The sequence below is a fragment of the Macrobrachium rosenbergii genome, chromosome 51 (genome assembly GCF_040412425.1).
Source record: "Macrobrachium rosenbergii isolate ZJJX-2024 chromosome 51, ASM4041242v1, whole genome shotgun sequence".
In the NCBI taxonomy this organism is placed as follows: Eukaryota; Metazoa; Arthropoda; class Malacostraca; order Decapoda; family Palaemonidae; genus Macrobrachium; species Macrobrachium rosenbergii.
The window spans coordinates 1,548,734-1,576,402 of NC_089791.1; the positions used below are offsets into that span (position 1 = coordinate 1,548,734).

At 47.1% G+C, this 27,669-nt stretch overlaps 1 protein-coding gene and 2 non-coding genes across 7 annotated transcripts in view; all 3 read right to left on the reverse strand.

Annotated features, from left to right (window-relative positions):
• LOC136833119 (TGF-beta-activated kinase 1 and MAP3K7-binding protein 1-like) overlaps positions 1-27,669 on the reverse strand; it is a 532,423-nt gene that overhangs the window by 483,919 nt on the left and 20,835 nt on the right. The window lies entirely within an intron of this gene.
• LOC136833593 (5S ribosomal RNA) lies at positions 7,455-7,573 on the reverse strand. The gene has a single exon (XR_010851533.1). It is a non-coding gene; the product is annotated as a 5S ribosomal RNA (ribosomal RNA).
• Positions 9,072-9,177, reverse strand: LOC136833592 (U6 spliceosomal RNA). The gene has a single exon (XR_010851532.1). It is a non-coding gene; the product is annotated as a U6 spliceosomal RNA (small nuclear RNA).

Here is a 27,669-nt window from a genome sequence, read left to right on the forward strand (position 1 = left end):
TGACAGTCTAGAGAGAGGTGCTAATAAAAACTAATCAATGTAGATGTCACTCTGACGTCATGCAGTTTCACCAACAAAAGGGGACAATCCTCTGGAGACAATGCATGGTGTGCTTCCAGGATTAAGAATTAATATAGAAAACCATGGCATCCAAGACCTAGGAACCTACGGATTCTTGATGTTGCAAAATAGGTTCTTACACTGCTTCCTTAATGGTTATAAGAGAATGTATAAATTCCTATAGCCCTGACAGGACATCAAAGAAGATCCTTTTTTTCCCAGAAGTCAAGAGTCTCTAAAGCTTGGATAAAGAAAACTCTTGGAAGAGCTTCAGCCTTGACATCGTCTTAGCATGAAAGGATGCACTGAAAGATAGTTCTGCTCCAGTATGTGAACAGCCTACTAATGAATAAATTGCTTGTAACCCACTTACTCTTCTGGCTGAAGCCACTGCCCCAGAAGGAGTGTTCTATGAAAGAGCCTTGAGAGACGCCCCTCTTTGGGAATCTTAAGCCAAAGACTAGGTTTCATGAAAGCGGCTTAACAGAGCCTTAAGCAATCCAGCCGAAAAGCACGAACAGTTCGTCTAAGTCAGCATGGATTATAGCCTTGATGTGTGAAACAGACAATCCTTTGTCATTTCTCAAAAAGTGCAGACCCTCAACATAGTTAATCTTGTTAATATAGGTGTGCAGACAGGGACTGCCTCTGGATTTGCATCATAATCTATACAGCTCCAGAGATACTGAACAAGAAATTAGTATACTTTCCTCCTGTCATAGGGAAAGAGTCCCTAATGACTAATAGTCTCTGGAGCCCAGGAGCTAGACAACAATTCCGGTGGCGGTTAGTTGAAAATTCTTGATATGGGTGCATGGGGATTCCCCTTCCATCCTGATGAAGCAGATTACTAAGGAGGTAATGCCTCCAGTCATGAATCTACTGAAATGTGGAAGGACTGGGAATTTTGTCTATTTTTCGGCCACCAAAGTTTATTAGGAACATGGTGGAGTTCAATCAGTAGTCCTCAACCCTAGAGTCTCTAGCCCCTTCAAGCATTTAAGGGGGATCAGGAATCAATCCTGAATGTAGAATCCTGGCCAGGCTTGATCTTGAACTCTCTGCAATGATTCCTTTTTGCAACAAGAGATCAATGAGGGATTGCTGAACACCCTCCTAATTGCCATGCAACCTATAGGGAAAGATCAATCAGAGGAGAGAACCCATCCCAGATGACTTAACGTGTCCACCAAACATACAGTTAACCAGGAAACAACTGAGGCATATGTACAATATTCCCCTCCACTGTCTAGCGGCTCAAGTTCTGATGGTGGCTACCAAGGTTCCGAATTATGGCCCCTGCCTTCTAATATAAGCTTGAGAAGGCATCCCCATGGAGACGGAGATTAACTGAATCCCTACTGGATAACTAACAACTCCTTGCAGTTAATGAGAAGACTCATTCTATTGGCAATCACACCTTGAAGCGACTGGTTCCCAATAACCACAACCCCATCTTCATCTTAGGCAACTGCAGACAGTGAGGGACTCTAGGGACTTCCCTGTGAGAAATAATACTAAAGACAATGACCAATGAAGGAAAAGGGTTTTCTTGGCTCATGGATGAAAACTCATGGTCTACCAAGTCTCTTGATGCCAAGCAACTGAAGAGGTAAAACAAAGTATAAACTTGGAACTGATTTTGACAGAAGACCCCATTAGACAGGAAAGAGCAAAGATGGGCCCTTTTCAAGGATTCCCTGCTGAGAATTCTCTCATGATTTGACAGATTGTCTGGAAGATCTTGTGTCCTTTATCCTTGAACAGACATCAGATCATACCAGTGCCCAGGTCAGGTCACTCGTTTGCATAAGTAATAGGGCATTCCATCTTCCTTCCTAAAGCTCCAAATTGCTTTGAGGGGGTGGTCCCCCTGATATCGACCAACAACCTGTTATCCCCATAGAAAAGGCTTTACTCCTAATAGAAGAACATACACGAAGGGGATTCCAGCAGTTTCCTGGGAAGGGGCAGGTAACAAGGCCGAACGATTCAAAAGTTTGATACCAAAGACGCTAAACACTTCCAGCTAGTTTGGTTGGAGGAAAAACAAAGGCTGTCTTTCATTGTTTCTCCTTCGAAAGTATCCTTTCTTCATAATGTTAAAGACTCTTAGACGCCTGACATGGAAAAAAGAGTAAATTCTGTAAAGTAGCGGGGAAATTAGCAGTCAGGAAAAGAGAGAGAGAGAAAAAAATATAGAAAATGAAAATAGCTTCATAAGTCTTTTCAAGTCTGATGAAAGCTGATGGCCTTTTATATTGAGAGAGAGAGAAATCTCTAACAATAAAAACAGAGAATGAACAGTGATATTATCATTCTGTTCTTCTTCCGATTTTTCAAATATGCTGAGCGTACGACTTTCAAAATCAAAATCATCTTGACACCTGGCGTCCAGCCATAAAACTTGATCGCCTGGAAGTGTTGGCGTCCATTTTCTTGAACCCAAATCATGAGTCAGCACAGCCTGACGCCTGACATCCTGCCAGCTCTAAACCCCGCCTTCAATAGGACGTCCATGGAAATTCCAGGAAATTGGGGGCTGGACAAAGTGACGTCCTCAACACCTCCAGTCAATCATGCTAGGGAGGGGTCCTGGCGTCCACCCTCCTAAGATCACCTCCAATCAAGTCCTCTGGGTCCTCCATTTGAATCATACCGCTGTCCAGTCAAACCAATCAACTATTTGAAGGGGGCCTTGCTGATAAATCCTTCCAAAAGCTTCCTCCAGATTGCAGATAACAAGAAATCAGGGGTTCAACAGTCTGGAGGACGACAGGAGAAAAATTGGAACTGTGTCCTTTAAACTTTCCCTGGCGAGGGTGTTCCCCTGGGAAAGACTGGGTCACGTTAATTACTCCAGAGTGATTTCGTTTTATACCACTGTAACCTGTTAATTTTGTGTCCCTTCATCTTTATAACACTAAGTTCTTTATTAAAGTGAAGAAATTATAGAGAAGAGGTCTAGGACTCCTGAGAGATATCAAACTTTAAAATAATTTATCTTCAAGAATATACCATTCCAGCACTTGCACTGTGGAACAACGAAGAATAACAAGGTATTTTTAGAGACTAAAAACATACAACAAAAGAATCCTTGTCTTCAAAATGGGGATTTTACCTAAAAGGATCCAGGGTCTGAATGGAAACAAAACAAACATTAATGAAATTATCAGGTGCAATTATTTGTTTCAGTGAAACGGGGTTCAAAGAGAACTTAGATTTTTTACAGGGAGAAGGATTATATGAAGAAATAGTTAACAAGAGGGAAAAGATCCATTAAATAAAAACAGTATTGGTTACATTCAAGAAACAAAACACATTTAGAATTGTTACCATTGGCTCTTCAGACCCCGGTCAACCATAACAAGCCCAGTGTTTGGGAAATTTCATCGAGGTGACTGGGAACAACACAGATGCAGAGAATTTTTACAAGGCTGCTTTGCAAAAACCACGGCAAAAAATACAACAACTTATTTTCACAAAAACTAGATTGTCAGCAAGAAATGAGTCAGATATGTTCTCTGAATGTGTGAATAAGTGAAGATATTTTTTTTTTACATCTTTCTATAAGATTGAAAAAGAAAACTTCACCAAAATAAAATTCCTCTCTCTAAATAATTAACTATTTAGTAAATAATTTAGATAGGGAATTGGTTATTTTTTTCTCACTCGGTTGGTGAAGAATATTGAATAGTTATATATAAATTTGTGTACTCATTGTGATGAATTTTTTATATGATGGTTTCATATAAGAATTTCTTTTGTGTGATTGAAAGAGGTTTTTGCACTTGAACTCAGTAGAGAATTTAATTTTTTTACTATGACAATTTGACAAATTCTTTTAAGGTAAGTTAGATGTTAACAAATTTTTTTTAAATATAATTGATGTTGTCTGAAAATAATTTTTTTTTTGTGTGTGGTATTGAAAGAAGTATTTGATGAAACTGAATAAAATTAGAAATTCTTCCCTTGATTTGCAGAGTCCCAACAATTAGACTTTCCGAACTTTCTAAAGGCTGTCGCCCATGGAAAAAATCACTCATAATAACAACAAGGCAGAACCAAAATTGGATTAATCATTCTAATACTACTCAGTCCAATAATTGTAACAATACTAACGAATATTAATCAACTGAAGGATCTACAATTTTGCAAATGAATCAAGCTTTCCTTAATAACAATTCCAGACTTTGTGGATGTTCAAAGCAAAAAAAAAAAAATAGTAAAAGAATAAATGAAAATCTATTGAGGAGGAATAGATGTCTATAACTTCCTGGGATTTTTTAACAGATGACAGAGCTAAAATAAATGACAGTCCAGACTTGCAGGTTCAGGAACTCACGTGGTTTCTGTACTAAAAATGATATTTTAATGATAAAATAAAGTTTGTTCATACTTACCTGGCAGATATATATATAGCTGTATTCTCCGAAGGTCCGACAGAATTTCAAATTTCGCGGCACACGCAGTGGCCGGTCAGGTGGTTAGTACCCATTCCCGCCGCTGGGAGGCGGGTATCAGGAACCATTCCCATTTTCTATTCAGATTTTCTAACGCCACTGTCTCCTGAGGGGAGGAGGGAGGGCAATATGAATATATATATCTGCCAGGTAAGTATGAACAAACTTTATTTTATCATTAAAATATCATTTTGTTCATGAGACTTACCTGCCAGATATATATATAGCTGAATACCACCTTTGGAGGGGGTAGAGACAGCCAAGAATTAGGAAAAAACCAATTATTGGTAAAATTATTTTGGTTCCTTATCTGATAGCGTAGCTGACTGAGTGGTTACTGTCACTCTAGTCTGCTTCTGCTTTACTAGAGACCCCAGCGAGGTAGTGACCTATATAGCTGGCGACTTCTAGATGATCTGTCAACGGGGCGTGACCACAATGTGACTAGATCATAGACCATACAAAGAGGACAAAAGAGCATTACTAACCACCTAACCAACACCTAAAGCGTTAGTTTGCAAAGGATTGGGAAGACTGCCTCCAGTAGTCGACCCAACAACCACAAAAACACAATTAAAAAGGGGATAGGATCAGAGTTACCCCTGTCCCCAAGGTTGCTGAAGCAGCAATGTATGGTCCCAGCGAAAAGCAATTTTCGTATGCTACCTAAACATCTTGCCAAGAGTGTGAGGCAAACACCGAATTGACTTCGCCAAAATGTGGCACTAAAAATGTCACTGAGTACCATATTTTTCTTGAACGCCATGGAGGTAGCAACTGCCCTCACCTCGTGAGCGTTAACTCTCAACAACTTGAAGTTGGAGTCGTCACAACTAGAGTGTGCGTCCTTAATGACGTCCCTAATGAAGAATGCCAGTGCATTCTTCGACATAGGTTTAACTGGTTGCCTCACAGAACACCATAAAACATCCAATGGACCACGAGTGTCCTGTGTTCTTTAAGGTAGTACTTGAGAGCTCTAACTGGACATAGAACTCCCTCAGGTTCCTGTCCAATAAGGTCTGCTAAACCTTTAATTTCAAAGTGTCTAGGCCAAGGGTTAGAAGACCTATCATTCTTAGCCAAGAACTTAGGGCTTAAAGAATAGACAGCATTGTGTTCCTTGAAGCCCACATGACGGCCTCGAACTTCGCTCACTCTCTTCACCGCGAGGAATGCCGTTTTCGAGTAACATCCTTAAGAGATGCAGAGTGGAGAGGCTCAAAAGGACTAAACATCAAAAACTTGAGCATTACGTCCAAGTTCCAAGCAGGGGGAATTAGCTGAGGAACCTTGGACGTCTTGAAAGAGCTCGTAAGATCGTGGAGGTCCTTATTGTCAGACAAAGCTAATCCTCTGTGTCTGAATACAATCGAAAGCATGCTCCGATAACACTTGATAGTCGGAACTGCTATATCGAGTTTTCTCTTAAAGTAAAAGGAGAAAATCCGCAACCTGGCTCACAGTGATAGAGGAAGAGGAAAAGCCCTTCTTTCTACACCAACCTTTGAAGGTTGCTCACTTCGCTAGATATATCCTTTAGATGAAGAACTTCTGGCTCTAGCGATGGCCCGTGCCACCTGGCCAGAAAAACCCCTTCGCTCTGACCAAGTTTCGATAGTCTGAAAGCAGTCAGGTTCAGAGCGGGGAGATTCAAAGATATCTCGTGAAGTGGGTTTGTATGAGCAGGTCTGCTCTCATAGGAAGGGTCCTCGGAACGTCTACCAACCAGAAGAGAAACTCCGAGAACCAGTGGTTCGAAGGCCAAAACGTGGGGATGAGAGTCATCCTCGTCCCTTGTGAGGCCGCGAACTTGCGTATGACTTCTCCCAGAATTTAGAACGGGGAAAAAAGGCGTAAACATCTATTCCCGTCCAATCCCAGGGAAGAGCAACTATCGCAACTGCCCCAGGGTCGAGTACAGATGAGCTTTATAGAGGGAGCCTCGCTGTTCTTGAGGTCGTGAAAATATCCACAAGATGGCGACCCCAAAATTTCCAAAAATCTTGGCAAACCTCCTGATGAAGGGTCCATTCCTTCGGCAGGAGTTGATGGCGCCAACAGAGCAGGTCTGCTCGAACATTTTCGACCCCTGCAACAAAACTTGTGAGAATCGAAATGTTGCGAGCATAGGCTCAAAGAATAATCTCTCTTGCAAGGCTGAACAGGAACAAGTAGTATTGTCCGAGTTTGCTAGAACTACACGATTGCAAACTTGGACCTCGAAGAATTGGAGAGCTAAAAGATAGCCGCCAAATCTTTGAAGTCGATGTGCCAGGACACCTGTTCCTCTCTCCGGGTTCCTAACACTTCCTCTCCCTCTAGTGTTGCCCCCCAACCTGTTGACGACCCGTCGGAAAAACAACACTAGGTTGGGGTTCAGAAGCTTGAGGGAGATCCCTTTCTGCAATTTCGTTGGATCGAGCCACCACCACAGATCCTCTTTATATAAGGAAGAATTCTCAATTCCTCTTTCAAGTCTTCCTTGCTTTGCCAGTTCTCCAACAAAAAGAACTGAAGAGGCCTGAGATGCAGACTCCCCAGAAAACAAACTTCTCCAGCGAGGAAATGGTCCCCAGCAGACTCATTCCTTCCTTCACCTAGCATGTTTCCTTTTCCAAGAAAGCCGAGACTTTTTCGTACATAGAAGTTGCCGTTCTTGCGACGGAGACGCTATAAAAGCCGCTGAATAGATCTGAATTCCCAGACACAATGGACAGTGAGGGGATCAGCTGCGACTTCTCCACAGACCAGAAGTCCCAGGGACTTCACGAGTTGCAGAGTCAACTGAAGGTCCTCCAGATACCTTCGCTTCGACGACGCTCGAATCAACCAGTCGTCCAAGTAGAGTGAGATCCTGACGTGCGACAGATGCAACTGCATCGCAACGTTTTTCATGAGACGTGTAAACACCCTCGGAGCAAAATGTGACGCCAACAGCATCTGGTGTTCCCAGGCGGTCAACCATCCAAGTACTGACCAGACCCAACGTTGCTTAACTTCGCTGATCGGACGAGAAGCGGTGTTTTCAACGTGGTATGGCCGTTGTGCAGAGTCCAAAGCAGAGAGCCCTGAACTGGTAACGTCTAGTCCCCAAGACAACCTGAGATACTTCACCGAACGTGGATGAATTGGGGCGTGAAGATAAGTATCTTGGAGATCCAAAGATACCATCCAATCCCCGGGATGAAGGGCTCTAGTATTGACTGCGAGGTCTCCATCTTGAACTTTTCCTTCCGGACCAAGTTGTTCGACCTGTTGACGTCCAAGACGGGTCTCCAGCCTACTGAAAGTTTTGGGACTAGAAACAATCTGTAGTAAAATCCCGGGGAACACCGAGTCCAAGACCTGTTCCACTGCTCTCCGCTCGAACATCTGTTCGAGCAGGTCAAACAATTTTCTGTTTGACAGGAAGGCAGTTGGGAAACAAAAACAAAAGAGGAGACAGGAAGGGAATCAAGTAACCTCTCTCTAACAGTAGGAGGGACCAAACGTCTGCCCCTCACTCTTTCCAGGCTTGTGCAAAATGAAGCCTGGTTGCAAAGGGAGTCTGGAGATGAAAGGAGTCACTTGCTACCTCTCTTGGAAGTGACATTCCTTCGGGAAAACCTCTCTCTCTCGTGGTGCGGGTCTCGTGTTGCTTCCCATGGAAGCCCCTTTGTTAGGCAAACATTTAGCTTTCGTTTACTTTTGTTCATTGAGATCGGTGCAAGCGTTATGAAGGAGATGCAGTTTGAATGTCGATAACTTTAGTTTTGAGAAAAACGACGATTTTTTTGCTTCTCTGTGTATTTATTTGCTTGCCGTTACACAGTTTGATGTTTTTATGACATAATGAAAAGCCAAAAAATAGACCTGCAAAGTAATATAACTTCGCTAAATGAAGCTAAATGAAGCGAGTGTCAAAACACGGCTGAGGTTGGCCAGCGCGACGTCTTACTTAGTCAAGCTCTGAGCTGCTACTGACTGACTGCCACTGACTGCCCTGCGGCATTCCTGTCTTTCGCTGATGCGTACTATGTCCACAGGGTTGCCATAGATCGCATTAGATATTATTTCATAGCTAAAAGGAAATTACCACCGATATACTGACAATATCATTACATTATATGAAAAATGTAATTTGACTATGATAGGTTACTGTTTTGTTTATAACTCCTAACTGTGGCGAACTTTTAAATAAAACTTTCTGAGAAGATAGTCAGGATATGTATGATGCCATATATAAAATATCCCAGAAAATTTGATTTCCGATTTTTTCGTCAAACGCCCCCTTAAGACAAAGACAACTGCGAAGGTGGAGAGAGAGGAGCCGAAGGTTGAAAAGTCTCAGGAAACAGATCCTAAAGAAAAAGCCAGAGTCTGATAATCAGAGGAAGAAGAAGACGAAAGAAGTTTCTCTTCATACAAAGGCTGTGACGAAAGAGGATGTTCTTCCGCAGCTGGCGGGTCTTGAGTGAGTGGTGAAAGTAGTTCCGATTCGCGATACGTAAGCGGGAACTCCCGCGAACGAAGAAGTCGTCAACTAGAGCACGATATAGTAAACATAAAAATGTGGAACGCTTCACGATTAGCGTGTCATCCTTGCGCAAGAGCCATGCTAATCTTTCTGTATCGTTCCAATTTTTAGTATATGTACTGCCGAAGCAAGTACTGGCTAAATTAAGAAGGACATCAGATGTTGAAGCGGGTAGTTGTGCGACATGATGAACAACTGGAGCGGTGTCAACACAAGACTTGAAGCTATACGGCGAAGCGAGCGGCGAGCGTCATGGCGTGACGCGCGCGAGAGGCTCCGTGGCAAGTACTAGAAGAGAGTCACAGCGTGGCGCGGCGAAGGCGTCATGGCTAGGCGCGCCGAGCGTCAAGGTGAGGAGGCGCGTGAAGCGTGAGAAGCGCACGAAGAGCAAGACGCGCTCCTGGCGCGAGACAAGAGAAAAGGCCAACACCTCAACTCGGGAAGACGAATAGGAAGCCACTAAACACTCTCTCTAGACGACAGACGCTCTGTATCGTTCCCGAGGAAGCGGGAGACCAAGGTGAAAGTCTGTACCTCTTAACAGGCAGATTCGAATCTTGAAAGGTTCATGAGAGCATCCAGCTGTTGTTGCAAACCCAACAAAATCTTACGCGTTGGAGAAGCCACTCTCTCGGGAGAAGGGCTGAACCTGAGAGAAGGAAAGGGGCGAGAGACGATACTTCCTTCCACAGGGGAAGAAGCTCTAGCCCTTGCCTTAGCGCGACAGGGGGGGTGAGTAGAGTCATCATTCGAAAAACACTTTATTCTCTTCTGCAGAGGAATATCCACGCAACTTTCGGGGGAAGAGTACAAACGTCTAGAGGAAGAGGACGTGAAGCGTCCTCTCCTCTAAGCTTCTCTTAAGAGGGCGAGAGTCCAACCGAGAGCTCCAACCCCGAGGCGGGGAGGACGTGTCGGAGGACGAGAAGCAATCCTTCAGGATGCGTGCCTGAGCACGATCCCTGGCAGCCTGGGTAGCGTCATCAGGACCTGCCGAAGGGACGCCAGATCGGTGGGAAGCCCCGTAACCCTCATGCGGCTTTCGACATGCCCCCCTCCTGGTCCTGGGAGTTCGACAGAGGTCCAGGCCTAGAGGCATTATAGGGCCGATCTGACGCCCTCCACAACACTAGGGGCACTAGCACTAACACTATGCGTTTGAATTGCATTCACTTTAGTTTCAAGAGCACGCATTGACTCCACACGAGAGCCAGGGAATTACCTTCTGCAGCAACAAACTACAGGGTTAGTAATAAATTACTACAGGGTTACTAGTAGGAGAAAACCCTGACTGTCCATCTAAGGATGCACTCTAGGAGGAAGATTTCCTCAGCCTATCACGCTCCAATTTAAGCATATAGGCTTCATATTTCTTCCACTCACCCTCAGACAATCCCACACATTCATTACCGATTATCATAGAGCATTGAACACCCTTACATATCATACATAAAGAGTGAGGAACTATCAAAGTCTTCGATAGCCTCACCTTACATTCACCCAAGCTACAGACTCGATAGCTAGAGGTAAGACATCTTAATTATAAGAAAAGTCAAAAGCAAAATCAAAACGGTCCACAAAGAGCGTATGCCAAGTCACAGATCCAGTCGAATACCAAAAACAACCAAAATACTTAAGTGACAACAAATTTCGAAATCCAAATGGCGGAGGAACTGACAACAGGTGTTGACAGTCCGGCGACAGAGAAAATCTGAATAGAAAATGGGAATGGTTCTGATACCCGCCTCCCAGCGGCGGGAATGGGTACTAACCACCTGACCGGCCACTGCGTGTGCCGCGAAATTTGAAATTCTGTCGGACCTTCGGAGAATACAGCTATATATATATCTGGCAGGTAAGTCTCATGAACAAACTTTGAATTCCACAAGTTTTAGCAAACTTAATAACTGTAGAATTTAAGGGTTCAATTTGTTTATCACTCTGGGAACCAGTAAATAAGACTGACAGTTTACATAACATAACTCAATTCCTTAACTTCTCTTAAGATATAAAACAATTGCTAATTTGTACGCAATCGTGGAGAATGCAATACAGAAAATAACAGAAGACTTACAGAAAACAGGCATTACTATAGGAGATAAGACTCAGTTTGGGGATAGTGCCAGTAACTTAGTTGGGCTAAGACATTTTGAATTACTTGTCATTTGGAACAATATATAATGCCCTTGGAGAAGAGGAAAAGAAGGCTTTCAGAAAAATAAAACTTGATCCCCAGAAAACAAGCCTTCAAACATTGAAGACAATGAGAGAAGAAATACAAAGGAAAGAGATATATCTATCCAAGGAATTTGTGGGAACAACAGAATCACAAAATGAAAGGAAAGTCAGAAATAATAACCCTACTTTTAAAATGAATAATAAGTTCTATGATAATGCTATACAAGTAGGAAATAGACCAAATACCTTCCAAGGGAAATATGCCCAAAATACTAAAAGAAAATGGAATCAAGATCAGAAAGGAAGAAACAATCTAACAAGAGTGGAAGGACAAACCTTATGGATATGGTCAAAACTAAAAACAAATAATTCAACCAAGTGAACTATTCCACTCAAGGGGCGAGACCAAAGACAGCCAGAAAAACTGTGGTATACAAATCATTTTACAAACGAGTGTAGAAAACCTAGAATCTGCACAGGTTGTAAGAAACTAGGACATTTAACAAAGAATTGCTGGTTTAGAACACAAGAAGGAAATAAAGAAATAGTTGAATTAAGCAGTAATTATTTTCAATATCAAATAAGTCTTCAAGTCAATGACAATTTATCCCTACACAGAATACCACAAGAAAGTCCCTTCAAGAAGATAAAATAAGAGTAGAAGAATTAGTAGAAGAATTAGCAAAAAGGGGAAGTGAAGGTTCATCCGCACTATCCTATTTACAGAGTAAAGAAGTTGTATTTTCCATGGATGAAGAAGAAATAATCAGAAAGGATTTACCTATCATTAAAGTTCCAATACAGAATAAATTATGTACTGTCCTTATGGATTCAGGTAGTACTGTAAGCATAATTGATAAACATACATTAACAAGTTACTTAGGTGTTAAAGAAACACTAATTCAGGGTCAAAGCAAAATAATAAAAGGAGTAGAGGGTAAACAGATTAAAAGTTTAGGAAATGTGAACTTAGAAATAGACCTTTCGTCACATAAAACTGTTGAAAGTTTTATAGTTCTAGAAGACAGATTTTTTCCTGCACAGGTGTTGTTCTCATTTAATTTAATGAAGCGATGTGGAATCATCCTAGACTGCAAAGAAGGAAGAATTAACCTGAAACAAGATAAGAAAAGGAGCGTATGCTTTATGCTCGAAAAAGAAAAGTTTCACCCAAATCTGATCAATTTGTCTGAGATGACTTCAAAAAGCGAGAAAGACATACATAAAATAACTTATCATCAAGAGAACAATCAAAATAAATTGGAAAGGATTAGAAAAGAGGAATTCCCACAATTACAGACTAGAAATGGAAGATGTGCACATCCAGAAATTATATCCTCCAAAGAAAGAAATGACCCAGAAATAAATAAAGGTGATCCCCAGTGTTCTCAATATGATGAGGAACAAGACGTCTATGATGATAAATATGCAGAAATAAATACAGATACAGTAGTTATAGCAATGTAGTAATCAGTTGTGATAATGAAGGGAAATTAGTAAATGGGGTAGTGTTGTTAAACAAAATAAATAAAGTAGATATAAATGATATAATAGCAGTAACTGAAGAAACTAGTATAGATGCAGAACATTGTTACTTTGCACAGATAAAGGATGAACAAATATGTTGTGTAAGCACGGCTGATGATAATAAAGTACAATTCATACTAAAGAGTAGGTAATTTTACATCCAAAGTGTTTAACAAAAATACATCTAAGGGGAAAAGAAGAGACAGAAGTTAAAGACGTTCTTTTACTAAATGAAGAGTTACCAGAATTTGTCAGAATGGATAATTCTTTAGTCCACATGAAGGGTGATACTTGTGAAGTTTATGTCCAAAACTACTCAGATAACAAACTAACACTATATGCAGGCATTGTCTTTTGTAAAGGAATACCTATTAACAATCCATCACTAACATTAGAAGAAAAAGCATTTTTCTCTGTAACTGGTCAAAGATCTGAATTAAGCAAAGAAGTGAATAAAACAGATTTTCCAGAAAACAAAGACAGATTAATTCAGGTATTAGAAAAATACAGAGATGTAATAGCTATAGAAGGAGATAAATTAGGTAGAACAAATGTCCTAAGGCATAAAATTGTATTAGATGATGGAACAAAACCATTCTTTATTCCTAATTACAGATTACCAATAAGCCAAAGACCCATAGTTGATAATTTGATAGAAGAAATGAAGAAAGATGGGGTAGTCATTCCTTCTAAATCTCCATATAATTCTCCATTACTACTTGTTCCAAAGAAAGATGGAAGTTGGAGACTTGTGATAGATTATAGAAAGTTAAATTCCAACACCATCCCCGATAGAATGCCAATGCCAGTGATTCAAGAAATGTCAGCTCAATTAGGTGCCCATGGGTCCGGCACGACAGAACAGAAGACCTGGAGCTTTCTGTTGTGCCGGGTGGCGAAGAGATCGATGGCTGGATGCCCCCACAGGTCAAACAGCCTCTCCGCTACCTCCGAGTGGAAGGACCATTCAGTCCCTACCACTTGGTTCTGGCGGCTGAGCTTGTCTGCCACGACATTCCTCTTGCCTGGAATGTACCTGGCTGACAGCTCTACTGAGTGAGTCGTGGCCCACTCGTGCACCTGCATCGTCAACTGATGAAGCTGGCAGGACACCAGGCCCCCTGCTTGTTGACAAATGCCACTACTGTGGTATTGTTGCTCATCAGTACCACGGAGTGTCCATCACTCGATCCTGGAACTCTTGGAGGGCCAGGAAGGCTGCCTTGAGTTCCAGGGTGTTGATGTGAAGGCGTTTGTCCCCTCGGTGCCACACTCCTGAAAGTCAGCAACTCCTCCAGGTGTGCGGCCCATCCTCGGTCGATGCATCTGAGAACAGTAGCATGTCCGGAGGGGGAGTATGCAGGATACTCCTATCAAGAGGTTCCTGTCGTCTGACCACCAGTGAAGGTCCTCCCTCACCTCCTCGGAAAGAGGGATGAGGAAGGCCTGGGGGTCTCGGGACTGGGACAGTCTCCACTGAAGAGACAGCAGGTGAAGACGCCCATGAGGTACTAGCTTCTCCAAAGACGACAGGTGACCGATGACGACTTGCCATTGCCAGGCTGGCTGCTCCTGTTGTGACAGGAACAGTTGTGCTGCCTGCCTGAACTTGCTGATACGAGAGTCCGAGGGAAAGACTTTCGCTGCCACCGTGTCTATCAGCATGCCCAGGTACTTTATCCTCTGCTTGGGGATGAGATCTGACTCCTCGAGATTCACCACAATCCCTAGATCCCGGCAAAACTTGAGGAACCGATCCCTGTCCTGTAGCAACTGCGAGCGAGAGCCCGCCAGGACTAGCCAACGTTCGAAATACCTCAGCAGACATATCCCGATGATTGTGGGCCCAAGCTGACACGAGAGAGAAGACTCGTGAACACCTGGGAGTGGTTGAGCCGAAACAAAGTGCCCTGAACTGGAAGACCGTCTCCCGAGGACAAAGCGGAGGTACTTGAAAGAGGACAGATGAATGGGTATTTGGAATCACGATTAGGTCCATGAAAGCATTAGCCCTTCTTTGACAGAAATTGAGTCGGTTGAGCTTTCAGCACTCTTGTCAAGTGAACAGGAGTTCAATTCCACATCCATTCTGATGAAGAGTTAGAGGAATTTATTTCTGGTGATAGAAATTCATTTTCGCTATAATGTGGTTCGGATTCCACAATAAGTTGTAGGTCCCGTTGCAGGTAACCAGTTGGTTCTTAGCCACGTCAAAATAAGTCTAATCCTTCGGGCCAGCCCTAGGAGAGCTGTTAATCAGCTCAGTGGTCTGATAAAACTAAGATATACTTAACCGAGGGCATGAAGTCGTTCTCCCTGATGGAGGCCAGCACGGATTGCTGTTTCCATCGTGAACCGAGTCTTTTATCTCAAAAACAGTTGAGAGGGAGAGAGGTCTATGACCGGTCTCCATCCCCTGAGGCTTTCATGAGAAAGACACGCTGTAAAGCCTGGAGACTGGTTATAACACTTCTACAGCACCCTTGCTCAGCATGGTTTTGCACTTCTTTCCCAGTCCAAAGTGTGTCACCTTCAAGAAGATCCTTGGACATATGTTTGAGATGGACTGGAGTGTAGGTGAGGGAGGCCGAGACTTGAAGGGTAGTAGAATCCTCCCGAAAGGACATCCAAAAACAGGTCTCGGCTCCGTGTCGCTGCCATGTTGCCCAATGGCTTGAAGGACAGGCAACCCCCACCTTCAGCAGCTGTTGGGGAATGCCGCCCCTAGTGTTTACCCCTTCTTCTTCTTCCCTTTGCCACCTTTACCAGCTTGGAAAGTGGGCTGAAAAGGACAGGAGGGACACCCCCATCTTGAGGAGGAAGAAGGCTGGATGTTTCCTCGGGACCCCTTCGAAGACTGGGACTTCTTAGGGGCCGAGGAAGTGCCAGCCAGGCCTGAAGACCTGCCCGCAGTGGAATGCGAAGACCCGGAGGTCTTGGCCACTGCCTGGTGGACAAACCGGTCACTATTATCTTCCGGCGTTTGTCTTAGAAGCGTCCACCAACTCTTTGGGGAAGAGAGAGGAGGAACCCAGGAATGGTCCATTCCTAAGGGCAACTGCTGACTTGGGACCTACAGACCTGGAGAATGGAGAGAACGGCATCTCTCCGCTTCAAAACCAGGTTTGCCCACAGGTTCAGTCTGGTGGCAGAGGAGAGATAGCCCTACCCCAAGATTGGCACAGTCTCCCAAAGACGGAGTCCTCCCAGGTATGATGCCCGAGGAAGCAGCTCCTCCTCAAGATACTGTGAAGGACCACAGATTGAGCCAGGAGACTGCTTGTCAGGACAGCATGGCTGTGGTTTCCAGGGTTGCAGCTTCTTGCTGGGAGAAGATATTCTCTGCAGTAAGCTGCTGCAACGTCAGACCCGGATCCAGACGAGTCAGGTCCGGGTCAACCTGTTTGGTCAGCAAAGCCCCTACAGCTGGAATGTAGAAGCGCTTCTGGCAAGGCGGGGGGGGGAAGCTTATCCGAGCGGCCTGACCGAAGTGAGCTGTCTTGCCCAGACACAAGACTTTTCACCTGGTCGATTTCCCCTTGGCAGCGTGGACCACGGCAGCCCCACCAAAGCCTTGGGTTCCTTCTTGGGTCCCCAAAGGATTAAGGGGCGCGAAAACGATCCACAAAAGAGGCTAACTACTGTACATCTCCTTCCTGAGACAGATTGTGCTGACGAATCAGCGCAATAACCTCAGCAAAAATAACAATTTTTAAAGTTAATTGTATTTTTCCTAACTATACAAACCTGAGGTCCTTTACATTAGGGATTACTTTCAGGCGTAGGCTGGAAACGGCCGTTGAACTTCAAACAAGGTGGTTAGGCAGTTAACTACTGTCTGGGAGGCGGGAGTACTGCCTGCCCGGATGTAAACATTCCAATTTGCCTTTCGGCCCAGGTATCAGATTGAGGGGTGGCATGAGGTGGGCATAAAGTGTAAAGGACCTCGGGTTTGTATAGTTAGGAAAAATACAATTTACTTTAAAAATTGTTATTTGTTCCAACACAATATACAAACCCTCGGTCCTTTACATTAGGAGACTTACTGATTGGAGGGAGGAATCTGATTAAGTCTCTATGAACTGACTGGAGTTCACCACCTTGTCTTCCCTTCCTGGTGGTGAGAGCGAGGAAGGGAAAAAACTGCCTCTGACAAAAGATTGGGTTGTAAGAAATGCAGGACCAGTTGTCAGACTTCTGGGTCCCTTTGCATGAAAGAGGAACACGTCAGTTCATGCAAAGTAGGCTAAGAAGAACTTGACGTCGAATGACATAAAGGCAAATACAAGCATCGGGTTTGTCTTGTAGTCATGGTCTCCTTCCTCCCTTTGCAAGAGGAAGGAGTGGGGTTGCTTCTATCAACCTGAACGGAAAAATAGAACGGGAGCTAATGTTATGTGCTTACCTGCATCAACCGCCAGATCCAGCTTGTAACAGCACGTCCGCTCCCTGCCTGTGGGAAGAGAGCCAGTATGGGGAGAAAGAAGAGAGGACAGTCACTCAACATTCATTCTCCCAATCACAACCTGTACAACTTAGGCGAGATGCAACCTGTCCTGTTAGAGGAGCTGGATAAGCTACACAACTTGTTGAGCAGCCACCACAGGACCCAAGGAAAAAAGTGTCCAAGGACTTGTGTGCAACATCCCGGAGGTAGAAGGAGGTGAAGGTAGTCTGTTGGGACCACACACCCGCCTTCAGCACCTGTGGTACCGACACATATTCTTCCAGAACGCGAGGGACGGACCAATGCTGCGGACCTCGTGAGCTCTCGGATGAAGCGTACCGGTGTCGTCTTCTCCTGCAGCAGAGTACGCTCTCCTTATCATCTCACGAAGCCAAAAAGAGATGGTGTTCTTGGACACTTCTTTCTTGGTCGAGCCAGTACTAATGAAGAGTTGTCGACACTCAGGCCGGAGGTGTTGAGTCCTCTTCAGATAGCGCCACAGCACTCTAACAGGACACAGTAGCATCTAGTCTGGTTCATTACCTACAAAGTCCTCTAGGGAGGGGATCGTCAAGGACTCGAACCATGCGTCAGGGACCGAAGGATTCTGAGTCTGCCAACGAAATCCAGGATGAAATCGAGCATAACTGATCCCCATCCCCTCGAGTGTTTAACATCAAAGGAAAGTCCGTGAAGCTCGCCAACTCTCTTCGCTGATGCCAGGGCTAGCAGGAAGACGGTCTTGAGGGTCAGATCCCTGTCTGACGACTCTCGTAAAGGCTCATATGGTGCAGAGTCAGGCTCCTTAGGAACGAGAGTCACATCCCCACGCAGGGGGCCTGAGATCCCTGGGTGGGCAAGACCTTTGAAGCTTCTCATTAGTAGAGATATCTCGAGAGGAGGAGATGTCTACTCCTTTCAGCCGCAAGACTAGGCCGACAAGGGTGCGGTAGCCTTCACAGCTGAAACGGAGAGAAGCTTCTCTCGGCGAAGGAAGACGAGGAAGTCCGCGACCTGCTGAACAGTAGCTCTGACTGGAGAGATAGTTCGACGACACCAACCACAGAAGACGGACCACTTTCCCTGGTATACCGCTGTGGAGGATCTTCTGAGGGTATCCTGCCATCTGTGTTGCTGCTGTGGCGTGAAAAGCCTCTTGCTTGCAAGAGATGGTGGATAACCTCCAGCCGTGAAGACACAGGGAATGCACTGCCAGGTGGAACCGCTCTGCGTGAGGTTGACACAGCAGGTTGGGCCAGGGGAATCTCTCTCGGTGCCTCGGAGAGGAGAGCTAGCAGGTCGGGTACCAAACGGCCTGGGGCCATTTGGGTGCCACCAGAGTCATTCTGAGATTGGGGTGATCATGTTCGGCTGATCACTCGGTGAATCAGACAGAACGGAGGAAAAAACGTACGTGTGAGGTTGTCCCACGGGTGCTGGAACAGCATCCTCAACAGAGCGGCCCATGGGTCCGGCATGACAGAACAGAAGACCTGGAGTTTTCTGTTGTGCCGGGGTGAACAGATCGATGGCTGGACGCCCCCACAGGTCGAACAGCCTTTCTGCTAGTCTTCCTGATGGAGGGACCATTCGGTCCCTACCACCTGGTTCTGGCCGAGGCTGAGCTTGTCTGCCACGACATTCCTCTTGCCTGGAATGTACCTGGCTGACAGCTCTACCGAGTGAGCCATGGCCCACTCGTGCACCTGCATCGTCAACTGATGAAGCTGGTGGGACACCAGGCCCCTGCTTGTTGACGTATGCCACTACCGTGGTATTGTTGCTCATCAGTACCACGGAGTGTCCCATCACTCGATCCTGGAACTCTTGGAGGCCAGGAAGGCTGCCTTGAGTTCCAGGATGTTGATGTGAAGGTGCTTGTCGTCTCGGTGCCACACTCCCGAAGTCAGCAACTCCTCCAGGTGTGCGCCCCATCCCTCGGTCGATGCATCTGAGAACAGAAGCATGTTTGAGGGGGAGTATGCAGGGATACTCCTATCAAGAGGTTCCTGTCGTCAACCATTAGTGAAGGTCCTTTCTCACCTCCTCGGAAAGAGGAATGAGGAAGGACTGGGGTCTTGGGACTGGGACCAATACTCCTTTAGTCTCCACTGGAGAGACTGCAGGTGAAGACGCCCGTGAGGTACTAGTTTCTCCAAAGACGACAGGTGACCGATGACGACTTGCCATTGCCGGGCTGGTTGCTCCTGTCATGACAGGAACAGCTGTGCTGCCTGCCTGAACTTGCTGATACGAGAGTCCGAGGGAAAGACTTTCGCTGCCACCGTGTCTATCAGCATGCCCAGGTACTTTGTCCTCTGCTTGGGGGTGAGATCTGACTTCTCCAGATTTACCATGATCCCTAGATCCGGCAAAACTTGAGTTGCGATCCCTGTCCTGTAGCAACTGAGCGAGAGCTCGCCAGGACTAAGCCAGTCGTTGAGATACCTCAGAAGACATATCCCCGTTGAGTGGGCCCAAGCTGAGTTGAGAGAGAAGACTCGTGAACACCTGGGGAGCGGTCGAGAGCCCAAGCAAAGTGCCCTGAATTGGAAGACCGACTCCCCGAGGACAAAGCGGAGGTCCTTGAAAACGAGTCAGGTCAGACCAACTGAGTCTGATCCCAACGCCAGCTCTTCCAGGCTGGAGCGAAGGATCGACTTCTGGAGGCAGAGGGGAGGAAAATGAAGTCTTCTTAGCAAGGGACCTACAGCAAACTGTCTTGCCCTGACACAGATGAATCACCTATTTGAAAATACACATCCTTCATGGTCCACGGAAGCATGAAGTCGTTCTCCCTGATGGAGGTCCCAAGGAGCTGTTTCCATCATGAACAAGAAGTCTGGTCCAGGTGAGAACGCGGTTCTTGGAGAGAGGTCTATGACTGGTTTCCATCCCCTGAGGCTTTCTCGAGAAAGATCCGGCTGTAAAAGCCTGGAGACTGGTCCATCCTGACTTCTTACAGCACCCTTGCTCAGCATGGCTTGCACTTCTTGCTGTAGTGCGGTGTCCTTCGAAGAACCTGGAACAAAAGTTTGGAGATGGACCGGGAGTAGGTGAGGGACCCGAGACTCGAAGGGTAGTAGATATCCTCCCGAAGGACATCCACTATCCAGGTCTCGGCTCCGTGTCAGCTGCCATGTTGCCCAATGGCTTGACAGGCACCCCCCCAGTTCCTCCTGGCAGCATTTGGGGGGAACGAAGGAACGGAGCATTTCCCCTTCTTCTTCTTCCCTTGCCCCCTTTACCAGCTTGGAAAGTGGGCTGAAAAGGGCAGGGAGAAAAGACCCCCTTCTTGAAGAAGAAGAAGGCTGGGTGTGGCTCGGGACCCCTTCAAAGAGGAGGACTTCTTAGGGGCCGAGGAAGTGCCAGCCTGGCCTGAAGACCTGGCTTCAGTGGAAAGCAAAAGACCTGGAGGTCTTGGCCACTGCCTGGTGGACAAGCCGGTGAAGCACTGTTGTCATCGCACCCGGCGTTTGTCTACCGTCAGCATCCACCAACTCTCTAGGGAAGAGAGAGGAGGAACCCAGCAACTTGGGGTCCATTCCGAGCAAAGGCATTGTTGACTTCGGGACCTTAGATGCAGACCTGGCAGAGGCGCGAGAGAGAGATGCATCTCTTCGCTTCACACCAGGTTTGCCCACAGGTGCCAGTCTGGTGGGCGCCAGGATAGCCCTACCTCCAAGGACTGGCACAGTCTCCAAAGGCGAGGAGTCCTCCCCAGGCGACCCTGAGGAAGTCTTGGTGCGAGATACTGTGAAGGACCACAGAAGCCAGGAGACTGCCTTCAATAAGCTGGCGGTGGCTTCCAGGGTTGCAGCTTCTTCTTTGGGAGAGGAGATGCTCTCTCCCCCGAAGTTGCTGCAATGTCAGACCCGGATCCAGACAAGTCAGGTCCGGGTCAACCTGTTCACCAGTCTGCAACGCCCCCCAAGCTGGCCAGTAAAAGCGCTTCTGGCGAGGCAGAGGAGGGGAAGAAGCACATCCGGCGGCCTGACTACCAGTGGAGCTGTCTTGCCCAGACACAAGATTGTTCACCTGGTAGAGGACCCCCTCGGAACAAAACCTGGCGTGGACCACGGCAGCCCCCACGAAGCCTTGGGTTCCTTCTTGGGTCCCCAAAAGGATTCGAGCGCGATGGGGCTGATCCACAGAAGAGGCTGTGGTCCCTTCCCGAGGTCATTGTGCTGACGAATCAGCGCGATAACCTCAGCAAAAGTCCTCTGTATCTTGGGGTGTCCGCATCCTGGGGCAGAGGACCCTGGAGTCCTTCCAGAGTGCGGTCCTCCCGGATCTACTCTCCCTGCAGGGAGGAGAACCTCGGCAGACCCCGTGATCCTTCCTGACCATGGTGAGGGCGTGAGACCTGGTCGAGCCAGGACCGAGCCAGGTCGTAAGCCCATGCAGAGGTAGAACTCTGGGGAGAAAACTCCCAGAGCTCTTCCTGTCCGACCAGCGCCCTTGGAAGAAGTCTGAGGAGGCGGGAGGGGACAGGCGAGGAAGATCGGGCAGGCTCCCACTGGCTTTGCTGGCAGAACCAACAGAGGCAGAGGGCTGGAGCGGTCACCAACCCACGGTGGTGACGGCAGCCCAGGTCGAGGAGACTGCTTCAGCATCCTTGAAGCAGTCTCCCGAGGAGGGGGAGGGAGGACCCGGAGGAGAGCAAGCTGGGAAGTTCCCGAGCCAGGCTGGCGCGGACGTGGCCAGGGACTGGGAGGAGTCTCGGAGCAGCTGGCTGGCTGGCGCGAGCTTGCGCTGTCCTCTGGATGCACCCCAGTCTTCGGAGGCCGGAGCCTCTCTGGGAAGACTGAGCAGGGAACTCTTCTCCTGTTTCTCCTGGCAAGCTGTACAGGGGCATGTGGTCCATTAACCCGAGAACCTGACTTGGCACTGGAAGGAGTGCCAGCAGGAATCTCCGGTTTACCTGCATGACCCATGATCTGATTAAAGAAAGCTCCCACGCCCAAAAACAAGATTTATTAACAGACTGGGTAAGAACCAGGTCTCCTTGGGACCCTGGGTACCTGGAGGCGGAGCAGTCATTAGTGGACAGAAGTTAATTTCTAACCACCTTGTTTGAAGTTCTCGCGTTGGCCTTAGAAGCAGGAATTTTCTTAAATGCAGAGGGGGTTTGCAGACCTTGGTCTGCATGCAAATGGTGGCTCCAGGAGAGTCAGGCAGGAACCAGGGCAGCGGTTCCCTGATCCAGATCAGGGAAGAGCAGGCAAGAGATCCAGGACACTGCCTTCCCTGTGGAAGGAGGTCAGACCTTACATCGTCTCAGTGCAAGGCTTCTTAGGGGGAGGGCAGGCTTCTTCTTCTTGGCTGGAGAAGCCTCGGAAGGAGAAGCAGAAGAGGAGCAAGCGCAGATGAAGGAGGAGCTGAACTGCAACGAAGATGAACGATCACCTTTCTAGGACCTCTTCTTCTTCTTCACCATCTTCTTCAGGATGGCGGTCAGGTCCTCAAACCTGGCAGGAACGCAAGCGGAAGCGGTCAAAGACCACCAGGAAAGCAGGAGGGCTGAGCAGAAGGCACATCCCAGGGTACGGCAAGCAGTTCAGGGCCAGCAGCTTGCACCTGGCCAGGAACGTCACTGTCAAGCCAGGAATGAAAGTCCCTTCAGGGCTGGGAATGCAGGCATGGGTGGTGCGTGGCCCAGAGACAGTGGCCGGGAGTCGCCAGAGTCAAAGGAACAGGGGAGCAGAACAGGAAGAACTGGGGCTGGATGCATTGCCACGAGGAACTGTAGTCGAAGAATGGCCAGGGTCAGCAATGGGGCAACAGACAGTCACAACATGGAAGGATGATGTCACCAGCGTCACCAGGGGCCCGGTCGTGAACAGGACAGGAGCCCAGGAGGCAGAGGATCCTGTACCTGCATGTTGAGATGGCAGGTCAACCTGAAAGCAAAACTGGGTACCAGGTGTGAAGCCACAGATACCAGGGAGCATGGAGGAACCTGAGACATGGTGACTGATCGAACCAGTGGCTTCGTTGCAGAGTGAGTGGTCGTGGTAAGATGGTGGAAAGATGAGAGACCAACCTCCAGTGAGTGAAGGTAGGCCCAGGTGAGCCAGGTTGGTGACTATGGAGTCAGATACCTGGCTATCCAGTCAGACCTGAAGAAAAAAGTTGGGTTAGTTTGGGAAGCCTCCACCCGTTCTGGAAGGAAAAACCCCTCCAGATGCGGGAAGAGCCCAGAGAGGATGTCCCTGTCCCAACTCTCCCCGTGCCCTTCCACAAGCGATGAAACGAAGAGGAAAGGAGGGGGAGTCCTCACCCGAGGAGAAAGCAAGTAGGGAAGTTCGTCTGGAGGGAGAAATCGAGACCCGACATATTAGCCACCACTGCAGGGAAATCTAGGGTTATCACCATGGACGACTCCTTGGTAGGCTTCAACGACAAGTAACGTCTCCTCCCCTCGAACTTCCTCCATTGCTCAGGGGACCAAGAGCAACACTCACAAGGAGATGGAGAAACCAGGGGAAGTGCAAAACACACAAACCCCCTGCAAGATGGGCAGTAGAGCGTGTGGGTCCTTGTCGAGAGAAGTTTAGACCTAAAGAATTACATTTCTTCCCTTCCACCCCGGGACAAACACAGGCTGGGGATAGGAAGTTTTAGATGGTTTGTCAACATTCATGAATTAATCTGGGTCAAAAAACAAAGATTTCCCACCAAAGTGACAAAAAACAGCAGTCAGGCAGAGTGATGAAGAACAACGTCCGAACAGTTCTCCGCGATGGCCGAAAGCAAATTGGAATGTTTACATCCGGGCAGGCGGTACCCCGCCTCCATGGACAGTAGTTACCTACCTAACCACCTTGTTTGAAGTTCAACGGCCGTTTCCAGCCTACGCCTGAAAGTAATCCCTAATGTAAAGGACCGAGGGTTTGTATATTGTGTCGGAACAAATCCTCTGTATCTCGGGGTGTCCGCATCCTGGGGCAGAGGACCCTCAAGTACTTCAGGGTGCAGTCCTCGGATCTACTCTCCCTGCAGGAGGGAGAACCTCGGCAGACCCTGTGATCCTTCCTGGACCATGCAGGCGTGAGACCTGGTCAAGCCAAGAACCAAGCCAGGAATTTATCCCCACAAGGTAGAACTCTGGAGAAAACTCACTGGAGTTCTTCCTGTCCGACATGCACCCCTTGGAAGAAGCAGAGGAGGTTGAGGGGACAGGTGAGGAAGATCAGGCGCTCCCACTGGTCTTGCTGGCAGAACCAGCAGAGGCATCATTTGGCTGGGAGCAGTCACCAACCCACGGTGATGACGGCAACCTGTGTCGAGGAGACTGCTTTTGTCTCGGAAAGCAGTCTCCCCAGGTAAGAGAGAGGAGTGGCTTGCTGCAAGTCAAGCCAGGCTGGTTTTGCAAACGTGGCCGGGGACTGGGAGGAGTCAACGCGCTCTGGCTGGCGGGAACTGCTGTCCTCTGGATGCACCCAAGTCTTCTTCGAGGCTGAAGCCTCTTGGGAAGACTGAGCAGGGGACCTCTTCTCTCATCTCTCCTGGTGTTCGGACTGAGAGGGCCTTCTAGAACTAACCCGAGAACCTGACTTTGGCACTCACAAAGTTAAGTATATCTTAGTTTAACCAGACCACTGCTGATTAACTCTTTCTCCCATCCTGTGAAAAGTTAGATTTATTTTTCTCTGGCTAGAACCAGATTGGTTACTGGGGACCTACCTAATTTGAAACCCAGACCACATTATAGTGAGACATTAATTTCTATTACCAAAACAAATTCCTCTTGTTGGCCTTAGAAGCAGGACTTTTTCTTTAATGCAGCGAGGGGTTGCAGACCTTGGTCTGCATGCCTAGGCTCTCGATGCGACTGACCTATACAGGCCAGGACAGCGGTTCCCTGATCCAGTGGAGGCCTGGAAGAGCCGACAAGAGATCCCCCTGCCTTCCTGTGGAAGGAGGTAGTCTAACCTTAGAAGTCTCGGTGCAAGGGCTAGGGAGGGGAGTCAGGATTCTTCTTCTTTGGTTCCAAAGCCTCGGAAGGAGAAGAAGAAGAAGAAGAAGAAGAGCGATGGCGATATGATGATGAAGACGAAGACAATCTACATCAAGACACCTTTCTAGACCTCTTCTTCTTCTTCACCATCTGCTTTATTATGGCTGTCAGATCCCAAACCAGGAGGAACAGTCAGAACTCAGGAACAGCCAGGAGGGACTGCAGAAGAAGGCAGTGCAACCCAGGACAGAGACGTGCAGTGATCTGGCCAGCAGCTTACCTGGGCAAGTGGAGCAGCAGCGTGACCCAGGAAATGAAAGTGGGCAGTGCATGGAATAGAAGGCACAGGTGGTGCGTGGGTAGCCAGGCCAGGCAGGGCAGATGAGTCAGGAAATCCAGGAGCCGAGCCAGAGCGCCGGTAGAACCCTGAGGAGGATCGCCAGAGCTTTCTGCCAACAGCGCCCCTTGGATGGAGCCGAAGGAGCAGGACACAGAAATATAGGGCATCCCACTGGCTTTGCTGGCAGGGCCACCACATAGCAGTGGGCTGGAAACCAGGAAGTCACCAACCCAGCGGTATGAGTGCGGCAGTGGGTGAGGATACCTGGAGTGGCCCAAGTGTGTGAGCCAACCGTCACAGGCATCTTGGCAAGGCCAGGTCATGGTGACGGTTGACGTGGCGAAAGTGACAAGCTGTGGGGTCGTCTGGCAGGAGTGCTGTCCTCAGATACGCCCCAGTGCCTTCTTAAGGTCATAGCCTCTCAGGAAGACTGAGCAGGGGGACCTCTTCTCCTCCAAGCCTGAAGATAAGTCGGGTCAAAAGAGGAAACCTCCTGACTCTGGCAAAATCATTGTAATATTATCTACAGAGAAATCCTGATTCCACTCACAGGAGTGCCAGCAGGAAGAGATGGGGCACCTGCATGCCCGGGTTCTTTCTCCCCCCACACCCTGGTCAGAACAGGGAGAAGTTTCTCTCATCAGCCTGGTAAGGACCCGGGTCAATTGAAGACCGAAGCTTGCTGGGAGGGAGAAATGATCACGACGGAGTGCCACGTGGAGTCGCTGGCCTTATAACCCTCAGGAATTTTCTTCCACAGCAGGCTTCCTTTGGACCTTGGTCTCACGCCCCCCTCCTGGTCCACTGACCCAGCAGTCAGGGAACAACACTCTGATCAAGTGGATCAGGAAGAGAACAGATCCCATGCCTTCCCTGCAAGTGAGGCAGAAAAAGTCTGGGTCCATATCTTCTTGTTTTGAAGAAGGCTATTAGACTTCTTCTCCCACCCCAGGACATACACGCTGGAAGGAGAAAAGAAAAAGCATTTATCCACATTCAGCAATGATGAAAATTATACAAACAAGTTAAAACGAACATGGAAACACCTTCCTGACCTCTTCTTCTTCTTCACCATCTTCTTCAGTATTTGCCTGCAGGTCCCCAAACCAAGCAGGAAATTTACATCCCGGGTAGAGGTGGTACTTTGGGCCAGCACTTACCTGGGTGGTTAAGCCAACCACCTTGTTCCTCCAAAAAGTTCAACAGCTGTTTCCAGCTTTGGTGAAGTGGGCAGCCCTAATGGCCGTGGACCAAAGGAATTTGTATATTGGTCACAACAACCCAAGTGCGGGCTGGATAAGGCAGGAACCATGGCGAAATGGGCCAGGGCATATATGAGCAGAAATAACAATTTTAAAAGTAAATTGTATTTTCCTAACTATACAAAATGCAAGGTCCTTTAAATTAAAAATTACTTTAAGGCAAAAGCTAATCAATCTTCCAGTAGCCGTTAAACTCTTGAGCAAGTTGGTTATTGCAGTAACTACTGCCAGGTAATGAAGATACCCGCCTGCCCGGATGTAAACATTCCAGTTTGCAGTAAGCCTTTGTAAACATATTTTAATGGTCAGGTTCAGATTGAGGGTGGCATGAGGTGGGCATAAAGTTAAAGGACCTCGGGTTTGTATAGTTAGAAAAAAACAATTTTACTTTAAAAAAATGACTATTTTTATGAAAAAAATAAACCAACATATTTTATATTAGATATATACTTAGCTATAGTCTAATGGCGTTCCCTACAGAAATTCAAATTACTTTTAAAAACAATAGGTCAGGTGATTACCTTACCGCAAGCTGGGTGGTAATTTATTGTTTTCATAGAATTTTTCTTCCACCTGTCTCCTGAGGGAGGCTGGGAGGGTCAAATGAAATCTGCGGGTAAGTAACATACAATTTATTTTTCATAAAAATGGATCATTTTGTTCATGAGACTTACCTGCCAGATATATATATAGCTATTATTCTCGAAGGTCCGACAAATTTCAAAATTCAAATGGCATGGCCGGTCAGGTGGTTTGATGTACCCATTCCCGCCGCTGGGAAACGGGTATCAAGAAATTCCCATTTTCTATGAAGATTTTCTCTGTGCGGACTGTCAACACCTGTTGTCAGTTCCTCCAACCTTTAGATTTCGAAATTTGTTGTCATAAGTATTTTGGTTGTTTTTTGGTA